At 40.7% G+C, this 11,074-nt stretch overlaps 1 pseudogene; it reads left to right on the top strand.

Moving 5' to 3' along the window:
- The first annotated feature begins 2,894 nt into the window (after nucleotides 1–2,894).
- Nucleotides 2,895–10,329, top strand: LOC149318231 (uncharacterized; annotated as a pseudogene).
- Nucleotides 10,330–11,074: the final 745 nt, after the last annotated feature.

Genomic DNA, 11,074 nt, shown 5'->3' with positions numbered 1-11,074 from the left:
GGAGTTGCTCAGAAACCCCTTAACTAGCCTCACTGTCTGAAGCCTCCTACCTCAGATGCAGAGTTGAGAATGCTATCCTGTTGCTGATGTAACACTTATTTTCCATTCTGGTCAGCTTCTGTACATAGTATGGCCAGAAAATTGAAAGTAATTGGTTACAATTATTGTCCTGAGAACTAAAATGTAGTTAGCTACCATTGTAGTTTTAGAAAGCAACTCTTTATTTTCCACTGCTTAAAAGTACCCAAATCACTTTTTAAAAAATAAATGCTACAAGATGCCGACTTGTGTACAATACTCTCTCCTCTCAAAGAGCCAGTACTTGGACCATGTGATCTTCCACTCCCTGAGTGAGGCTGCATGCCATAACTATAAAAGTAACTATAATCGTTATATCCGAAGGAGTTTCTCCTCATTAAATCACTCTTATAATGCAATGTTATGCCTTAGTTTGGGGGGGGGTTGAATTATAAGTAACTAGTTCTTTGGAAAAAGTTGCTTCCAAGCTTTGAACATGGGAAAATGTCTTGTCCTTCATCTCAGGCAGCAAAATGCCTTGGGTCACCTTGCAAGTAGTCTCTTGAAGTTCATGAGCATGAACACTAGTTATTTCATCTCCCAGTCACCACATCTAGGGCATAGTCCTATAGCTTGAATGGTTTTGCAGGAGACCACTATATTTGGCCAGGTGTTGCTTATGCGGAATGAGAAAAAAAGAGTAATTAGTGTCCACTACCTTCCCCAAAACTGCTAAAAGTGAAGGATTTTTGGTTTGTCTTCTTCTCCCTGTATTCTTGGAATCCATTTTCCACAATAACCAAAATAGTATATTTTATTCAGAGACCTAAAAAAATTTTTTCTCCAAATTTTGGAGATACATACATAAATGAGAAATGCTTCTTCTTGCTTGAAGAACACATTTAAAATCACCTTTCTTGATATTAATGTTAAGCTAACTTCTGTATGATGAAACCCCACAGTGTTATTCCAACATAGGTGTAACATGTAAAACTCTACAGTAAAAGACTGTTACTGGGAATCAAAATTACCTGAAATACCTGTAATGGCCTGTTTTCAAGTAAATCTACATGCATTAAATAGAATTCCATCATTTCCACCTGACTGATGTAGCAGCAGGTGGAGTGGATGGAGAGCCATTCCATCAGCCCTGCTGAAGGATCTGCTCCATTTGGTGCCTCTCTTTCTCGCCACCTGGCAGCAGTAGAGCCACTCAGGGTCCAAGCAGACAGGCCAAAATAAAGCTGTTTCAGGTCACTTTGGAGGTATGCTGTTTAAATGCTGCAGGTATCCTAAGAGGCCAGAAGCTGTGCCAAAGCCATGCTCCAGTTCTAAAGACTGGAAATAAATAAATAAATAAATAAATAAATAAATAATGCAGTAATACAAACAAGAAATGAAAAAAGTGAATTTTTTTTAAAGGCGGTATGCCTACATGACTATACATTAATAATGAGAAATATACAATGCTCCAGATGCTGTTGGGCTGCAGCTCCCAACATTAACCTTTGACTATGCTGGCTAGGGCTGATGGGATTTGCAGTTCATCTGGAGGGCTACATGCTTCCCACCTCAGCTGGAAATGAATACCTGTTGGTTTGATAACAAAGAGATAAAAGATAATCAGTGTAGTAGTCAGCAGTGACATATACAGCCTGAAAACATCTAGGAGTAGCTATGCTGGCCATATAGCAAATCAGATAACATCCAAACAATGATATCTTTATTGGGCCAACCAAAATGCACAACTCCATATTGCAAGCTTTCAAAGTCACACTGGCTTCTTCATCAGGCAAACAGGAGAAAGACATTGAAGATGTTAGTCATAGGCTTGCATTTTCTGTTGCTGGTCTTAGTTCAGATGGTACACAGTTTACAGCTTACAGCTGTAAACTGCTTAGACACTGCTATGTCAGTATGAAGCGGTATATAAATGAAGCTGTTTGTAACGAAGACTATCTGCTTGTAAAACATGTGCAGCTTTAACAAAATGTCTTCAGGCAGCTTGATAGGCAACCTTGAGCTTCTAATCAGAAATGCAAACAAATCCTGTGAAGCAATGTTACCATTTAAACTGCTAAACTGAATTAGGAATTCCTCAAAGGAAAGTAGTACCCATCCCTGCTTCATTATTATAGTTTCTAGCCTCCTGTGTTATGTAGATTTGAGAAGAACAAGGGTAACACCTGACAATACTTTTATTGCTTTGCTACTGTTGTGCTGAAGACCTGCTCTATGCACAGCTACTCCAGCAAATAAATCAGAATATTACTTTCTCTCCTTTTTACAGATGATTTCACAGAGGAGTGGGACACATGCACACGCACATGCACATGCACACACACACATATATGAACCAGCAGGCAACTCAGAAAATGTCTTGTATGATTTTCTACTTTTTAAATGGTAGTATCTCTTTTGTTGGTGCACATAGATTTGACTTGGGGTTTAGGGTAATCATCTTTGCTTAATGTTTCTTAAAGAAGCAGAAAATGTATCAGAACTTTATTTTAAAAGTCATACAAACTTCCATGTTAGATTGGAGCTTCTCATGATATAAGACATGAAGTTGGTCTGATGTAGTTTTAGGCTGTAGTTTAGTGCAGATAGTAGTAATAATTAGGTATTATTCTTCAAAATTAGTCTTTATTATTTGTTTTGAAAAGTAATTATTTGGAAATGCTTACAAATCTGACAAATTATCAGGATGAGCCAAAGGTACTTACCGGTGACCAAGAGCATGTGTAAACTGTGAGGCAAGTCCATCAAACCAAAGCAAATACAATTACTAAAATATCAAATGGAGAGCAGAGAAACTAATGCAATTAGAGTGGCCAAAAGGAACCATCCTGGAGACACAATAACATGATGCGGAAATGAAGATTAATCAGATAATTTACCAAAAGGAGAAAGAAAATTATTTATCTGCAATGCTGTGAGCAGTAGCTGACTTTCTGGCTTTCTGTGTTTGTTCCGTTTCAAAAAGGAGCTTTATTTCTTTCTTCCTGTGTAGAGAGAAAAACTCATTTCTTTCTTTTGGGAGACAGTCACTTCTGCTTCGCAGGCAATTGTTTCATTTAGTGGCTGGTTTTGTTTGTTCCTGAGTTAAGAAGAAGGTACCCTGGTCATCTATTTTCCTAGGGATCCCTAAAGCAGGAGTTTTCTTTAGCCAAGAATAGCTGCTTTCCAGAGATGCCTCCAGGTTAGTATGTAAATTGTACTTTTCTGTGGATTATAACCAGCAGAGCTTGGAAAGTTACTCTGAAAAGTAATTCATTATTATAGCTTGTTGTACTGCTTTAAATCATAGTTCATTGTCTTTATACTGGAAAAATTATATTCTTATTTCTTGTGGCCTTGGGACTGAGAAGAGAATGGCATAAAACTTGGAAAAACTCCTATCAACATGCCTAAAAATAAGATTCAAAAGCAACTCTGAAAAGCAACTAGAAATTCTAACTTGCCAACTGATTACATTTGTATGGAAATGAAATCTGCGGCACCCTTGTTCCAAATGGAGTAGCTTATTGCAAGAAACTGTATTGCCTTTGTTTAGTTACTTACATGCTCTGATAATTGGTACATCAAAAATTGCCATCCTATGCACACCTATGCAAGAGTCAAGCTCCACAGAGCATGTTGTCACCTACTAAAGTGTGTAAACATGCATTGATGGAGTAAAGAGCTCCCATGGCTTAGTGTTCCATGACATTCAACTCTGCCATTGTAACAGGTCAGAGTTTCAAGAGGGCAAAGAGAGAAGACAAAGAGAAGAGTCGAGGGGAGGCAAAACCCTGCTGGAAAAAACATGGGCATCTCTTTAAGAAGAAATTTTCTACGCTGAATTTTTTTCCTGCACACTCAAAGAGTAGAATGTAAGTGTTTCTCTTACTAATCTTTTATATCAGGGTGGGCAAATGGGAGCTTTGGGTGTGTGTATGTGGCAGCTTATCAATGTTTTTGTGGTCCAAGTGTTACCCAAAGAACAGGTGGAGAGACTGGGAGGCCCCTATCAACTGTGAGTGTTACTTCAAATATTGTGGAAATTAGCTTTGAAAAAGGCTGGGTAGCCTTTGGACCATTTACACCAGGTGCTACAAGATCCCTTTGCATACAGCATTTAAAAATTGCATACTGCATTTTAAAAGTTGAGGTCATTATTAGTATGTTGCATATTATGCATTTTAATAGGCTGAGATCTACTTCATTGGGTCACTGTATCTTAGTTTTAAGGTGCCCTAAGAATAATCTAGCCCAACCCCCTGCTGATGTGGGGTCCAGAGTTAAACCATGTGTGACAGGTGGCCATCCAACCTTTTAGAAGAAAAACATCAGATAAGAGAGAGTCCCCACTTTCCATGGCTGTCCATTCCACTGGTGAATGGTTATTACAGGTGGAAAGTCCTCCTCCATGTTCAGGTGGAATTTCCTTGCTTGCAATTTGAATTCATTGAGATCTCATCCTCTGGAACAGTAGAAAACAGGTTCACTGTCTGTTCCTTCAGACATTGAAAGATGGCTATCATGTCACTTTGGCTTTTAACATTTGCTTTAAATGAAAGAGATGCCAGCTCCAGCCATGGTAGTCTGTTCCAGTGTTGAACAGTGTGATGTTAGCATTACTTGATCAAGGCCAGGTTTACAAGTGTGACCAGGGTTAGATAAATAGTCCATCCTAACTTACTTTTAAAAAGTAGTTTATTCCCAAGATCCATTCCAGTGTTTGAAAACACTGTATTGCTATAGGTTTGCCAGAGTGAAAACTGGAGAGTCCTCCTGTACCTTAAATGTTTGTATAAAAGAGGGACTTTGCGCATGTGTTGCCTGTCAAACAACCAGGTAACAAGCAAGACCTGCTGAAATTTCATGTTAAAGATGCAGTACCCCTCTCTAGGTTACACTCTGGCAACCCTAAGTAACAAAGTTGAACAAGTAATGTGTTCAGTCCTTGTTGTGCTCATTACATTTTGTTAATATTTGAGTGGTTAGTTAGGGTTAGGGTTAGAAAAAGGATGCTATATAATTTGAAAAGTTAGTGTCAAAATGCCTTTTAAAAATGTCCTAAAAAGTAACTAGAAAAATGTCCCAGAAAGTAACTAGAATCCACTATTCATTGCAACCTATAAAGGATTCCAGTCTTGCTTGTTGTGTTACCTTTGAAATACAGTACTGCTTCATCTGATCCATGTTACTCCCAACTCTGGCTGTAATCAACTAAGGTTATAAATTTGAAAGCCATTATGGGTGAAATCCCATGTTGCATGAGCAAACTTGCTTTCCTAATGAATATTTCACTATTTTTCTCCCTTCTGTGTTACCACTGGAATCGTGGATCCATTTTTGATAGTCCCTCAACTGTCCGAAGCAGAGGATAACAATAATATTAAAAGCAACCCCCTTAAGAATGTAAAATAACCTAAGCCCACTATGGATTACCAAAATAAACAAGTTCATTTAACAGCGCACTAAATGGAGATATATGAATTTGCACTTCTCCATTTTTAATTGGTTTTGTTCGTTACATCTGTGTAAGAGAGACCAATTGTATAGAAAATTTATTTTCCTTTAGAAGAGCTTGGGTCATCCACACAAAATGTATTACCCTGCAGTAGCTCAACTTTGACTATCATATAATTATAGGATTCGGAGGATTCCTACACTGTTTGGAGACAAACTAACACATCAACAGAGAGGTTTTGGTCAATATAAAATTCTGCACTAAATCATGACTGAAGAGACAAGATTATTTCCCAGCATCAGGGAATGTGATGATGGAAAAGATAGGAGTTCCCGAACCAAGGAATTTCATGCCTGATAACTTCTTAATATATGTCACTGGGCTTATATGATGAAAAGAACCTTCATCCAATAGGTTTTCTAGCAAGCCCCATTAACTCCTGAATCTGCACAGGTGTTGCATACCATCTGTTCAAAATTTTATTGTGTGAACTCTCCAGAGAAGAGCACTTTAAAATAAACAACCAGTGGTCACATATCGTCCCCATCTTCCTTGCTTTATGCCACTTCCAGATCTTCTTGCTTCACATCTATGCTTTCTTTTTATTGTGCTCCACAAGAAATATGTAGAATCAACTATAACACTTCCTAGAAAGTATCTTCTCCTAGTGCAATTATTTTTTACTTTGTAATGTTTTGTAAGTATTTTTTCTAAAAAATAAAGTGTTCCCCTTACTAGGGTTGACTTAAAGGGGGGCTAGGATGGCAAAGAGGAGAAGAAGAAAAAGGTGAGTGAGGGGAAGAGGAGAAGGAGGAAGGAAACGAGGAGGAGGAAGAAGAGAGAAGGAGGAAGAGGAGGAAAAGCAGTGACAATGGGGATGTAAGAGGAGGAGGAGAAGGAGGAAGAGCTGGTGGAGAGAAAAAGCGGAGGAGGAAGAGGGGCAGGGAGAAGGAAGAGGAAGAATAGGCAGCCCCTTGCTGCCCTCTGCAGTAAGAATCATAGAATCATAGAGTTGGAAGAGACCGCAAGGGCCATCCAGTCCAACCCCCTGCCATGCAGGAAATCCAGATCAAAGCATCGCCGACAGATGGCCATACAGCTTCCGTTTGAAGACCTCCAAGGAGGGAGACTCCACTACACTCTGAGGAAGTGTGTTCCACTGTCAAACAGCCCTTACTGTCAGGAAATTCCTCCTAATGTTGAGGTGGAATCTCTTTTCCTGGAGCTTGCATCCATTGCTCTGGGTCCTAGTCTCTGGAGCAGCAGAAAACAAGCTTGCTCCCTCCTCAATATGACATCCCTTCAAGTATTTAAATAGGGCTATCATATCACCTCTTAACCTTCTCTTCTCCAGGCTAAACATCCCCAGCTCCCTAAGTCGTTCCTCATAGGGCAAGGTTTCCAGACCTTTCACCATTTTAGTCACCCTCCTTTGGACACGCTCCAGTTTCTCAATGTCCTTTTTGAATTGTGGGGCCCAGAACTGGACACAATATTCCAGGTGGGGCCTGACCAGAGCAGAATATAGTGGCACTATTACTTCCCTGGATCTAGATACGATACTTCTATTGATGCAGCCTAAAATCGCATTGGCCTTGTTAGCTGCCACATCGCACTGTTGACTCATGTTCAACTTGTGGTCTACTTAGACTCCGAGATCCCTTTCACATGTTGTCTCCTTAAGCCAGGTGTCCCCCATCCTATATCTGTGCATTTCATTTTTTCGCCCTAAGTGCAGTACCTTACATTTCTCTCTGTTGAAGTTCATTCTGTTAGCTCTGGCCCAGCTTTCTAGTCTATTCAGGTCATTTTGAATTTTGATCCTGTCCTCTGGAGTATTAGCTATTCCTCCTAATTTGGTGTCATCTGCAAATTTGATAAGTATTCCCCCAATTTTTTCCTCCAAGTCATTGATAAAGATGTTGAACAGTACTGGGCCAAGGACAGACCCCTGTGGGACTCCACTGGTCCCTTCTCTCCAGGATGAAAAGGTGCCATTGTTGAGCACCCTTTGGGTTCGTCCGGTCAACCAATTACAAATCCACGTAACAGTTGCCTTGTCTAGCCCACATTTTACAAGCTTGTTTGTGAGAATGTCATGGGGAACCCTGTCAAAGGCCTTACTGAAATCAAGATATACTATATCCACAGCATTCCCTTCATCTACCAAGCTGGTAATTTTATCAAAGAAAGAGATTAGATTTGTCTGGCATGACTTGTTTCTCTGAAACCCATGTTGACTTTTTGTGATTATGGCATTGTCTTCTAGATGTTCACAGACTCTCTGTTTAATGATCTGCTCCAGAATCTTTCCTGGGATTCATGTCAGACTAACTGGACGATAATTGTTGGAATCCTCTTTCTTCCCCTTTTTGAAGATGGGGACAACATTTGCCCTCCTCCAGTCTGCTGGGACTTCTCCTATTCTCCAGGAGTTTTCAAAGATTATTGCCAATGGCTCCGATATTACATTTGCCAGTTCTTTTAATACCCTTGGATGTAGCTCATCTGGTCCTGGAGACTTAAATTCATTTAGGTTAAACAGGTATTCCTGTACTATCTCTTTACTTATTTTGTGCTGAATTTCCCCTATTCTGTCCTCTGCTCCATTATCCTCAGGTTGAGCACCCTTTGCCTTTTCTGAGAAGACTGAGGCAAAGAAAGTGTTGAGTAATTCTGCCTTTTTTCTGTCTTCTGTTAGCATTTTGCCATCTTCTCCACGCAGTGGCCCTACCGTTTCCTTCTTCTTCCTTTTGCTGCGGACATATCCAAAAAAGCCCTTTTTGTTGTTCTTAACCTCTCTAGCAAGCCTGAGTTCATTCTGTGCTTTGGCTTTTCTGACCTTATCTCTACACTTGCTAGCTATTTGTTTGAATTCCTCTTTGGTGATTTCCCCATTTTTCCATTTCTTATACATGTTCCATTTAAAATTTAGCTGAGCTGAAAGTTCCTTTGTCATCCATCCTGGGTTCTTGCGACACCTCCCATTTTTCTTTCTCAATGGAACTGTTTTAATTTGTGCCTTCAGTATCTCCCTTTTGAGAAACTCCCATCCATCTTGAACTCCCTTCTCTTTTAGTATTCCTGACCATGGGATCGCCCCCAGTATTTCTCTAAGTTTACTGAAATCCGCTCTCCTGAAGTCTAGAATGCGTGTCTGACTATGCCTGGCTTTTCCTTTCCATTGTATAACAAACTCCAGGAGAACATGGTCACTTCCACCTAAGGATCCCACCACTTGCACTTCATTAACCAAGTCATCCTTGTTGGTTAGGATCAGATCTAAAATAGCTGATCCCCTTGTTGCCTCTTCCACCCTTTGGACCATGAAATTGTCTCCAAGGCAAGTGAGGAATTTACTAGACCTTGAGGATCTGGCTGAGTTTGACTTCCAACAAATATTAGGGTAGTTGAAGTCACCCATCACTACTACATCTCTCTTTTCTGAGTGTATGGTCATCTGTTCTAGAAAGGCATCATCCAGTTCCTCCGTCTGACTTGGGGGTCTGTAGTAGACTCCCACCATAACATCCTTGTTGTTTCCCTGCCCTTTAATTTTTATCCAGATGCTCTCCACCTGGCTTCCAGGATTGATGTCCTGGATGTCTTCACTGGTGTAAATATCTCTGACATATAGGGCTATTCCTCTTCCTTTCCTGAGCAGCAAGGCAGGCGGGGTGACCAGGGGGGGAAGTGCCATTGTCCCCAGTGGTGGCGTGGCCATACCACCATTGAGGACAACGGAAATTGAGCATCCATGGAATTTGGTATCTGCGTGGGGTTCTGGAACGGGCCCACTATATGTAAAAGGGATCTACGAGTCCTTGTGGAAGACAAGTCTACAGTGTGATGTGGCAGCTAAAAAGGCCAACACAATTCTAGGCTGCATTAGTAGAAGTATAATGTCTAGATCAAGAGAAGTAATAGTGCCACTGTATTCTGCTTTGGTCAGGCCTCACCTGGAATACTGCATCCTGTTTTGGACACCACAGTTCAAAAAGGATGTTGACAAGCTGGAGCAGGTCCAGAGGAGGGTGACTAAAATGGTGAAGGGTCTGGAAACTATGCCTTATGAGGAGAGACTTAGGGAGCACAGTATGTTTAGCCTGGAGAAGAGAAGCCCTGTGTAAGTATTGAAGCTGGGGCAAGCTTTTTTTCTGTTGCTTCAGAGAAAAGGACTCGGAACAAAGGATGCAAGCTACAGGAAAAGAGACTCCACCTCAACATTAGGAGGAACTTTCTGACAGTAAGAGCTGTTTGAAAGTGGAACACACTTCCTCACACTTCCTTGGGGGTCTCCTTCTTTGGAAATTTTTAAGCAAAGACTGGATGGCCATTTGTCAGGGGTGCTTTGTCAGTTCCTGCATGGCAGAATAGGGTTGGACTGGATGGCCCCTGTGGTTTCTTCCATCTCTCTCTCTCTCTACACACACACACACACACACACACACACTTTTGGCAGTTCTAATCACTGATTTTTGTTTTTTGACTTTTGCCCTTGTAGAGCTCAAGGAAAGAATTTGTTATGTGAAGACAAGAAAAGAGGTGTACCGAGGAAAGAATCCAAGAAGCTGATGGCTCCAGGAGAGGAGCCGCATTCCTCCGGAAAGGCTCACTCTGGGAAAATGTGCCCCAAATGTGAAATCATTGTCTGCAGGATGTGCAATATGCTGCATACTGACAGTAGCTTTATTGCTCATAGTTTGCTGGACCACTATGACAGGGGAAGGCATTCCTCCTGCTGTTCCAGCTCTGGGTTTCCCCACAACCACCATAAATGTAAACACAGTCCAGGACTGCCTGTACATCCTTGTACATTGTCTTGCAATCCCAAAACAAAATTAGAAAAATAAGTTTGGGTCTTATCATCATCATGGATGATTTCATGGATGATTTCAAAGTCTCAAGATCATGCACTGTCAAAGTCAGTGTTCAGGGCCAATATGTGGAATTGCCAACAAAGCACCAGGTGCTAGATTCCCCCAGACAATACAGTCAGACCTTAGGAAAGTTCCTCTTATGGACAATGATTTTCAGAATCCTCCAGCTGCCATGGCCACTGGGCATATTGGATTGAGGATTCTGGTGACTCTAGTCCACAAAATTAACTTTCCTGCACTTTGAACATAGCTGAAAGTTGTATCTCAGCTGAGAAAAGAATAATCACTTAGGCAGACTTCAGCAGGGCAGACTGATATATTTAAGAGTACTCGATGCCCTGTTGTTCCAATTGTATTTTTGTTCCTAATCTAGAATAGTACATTTTAACAAGTTTTAAACAGTCAATAAACATTATTTGTATATAGACACTCTTTGGATGAATTCAAATGACCCAGTGTCACACAGCAATTGCTCAAAAGCAAAGACTACCATGTGGGTACCTTTTTAGATGGTGCATTACCACCCATGCCTTTCTGCATCAGACCATTTACAGTGGGCCCTTGGATGCTAGAGTTTTGTTCCAGGAACCCTCATGGATCCCAAAATCCATGGATGCTTAAGCCCCATTATATAAAGTGAGGTGGTGAAATGGTGTCCTTTTTAGCAAAATCAAGCCTTGCTTTTTGAATATTATCAAGTAATGGATGGTTGAATATA

The sequence above is a fragment of the Sceloporus occidentalis genome, unplaced genomic scaffold (assembly GCF_023333645.1).
Source record: "Sceloporus occidentalis isolate IW3139 unplaced genomic scaffold, rSceOcc1.0.p SCAF_2, whole genome shotgun sequence".
Lineage (NCBI taxonomy): Eukaryota > Metazoa > Chordata > Lepidosauria > Squamata > Phrynosomatidae > Sceloporus > Sceloporus occidentalis.
This window is presented reverse-complemented; position numbering and strand designations above follow the sequence as displayed.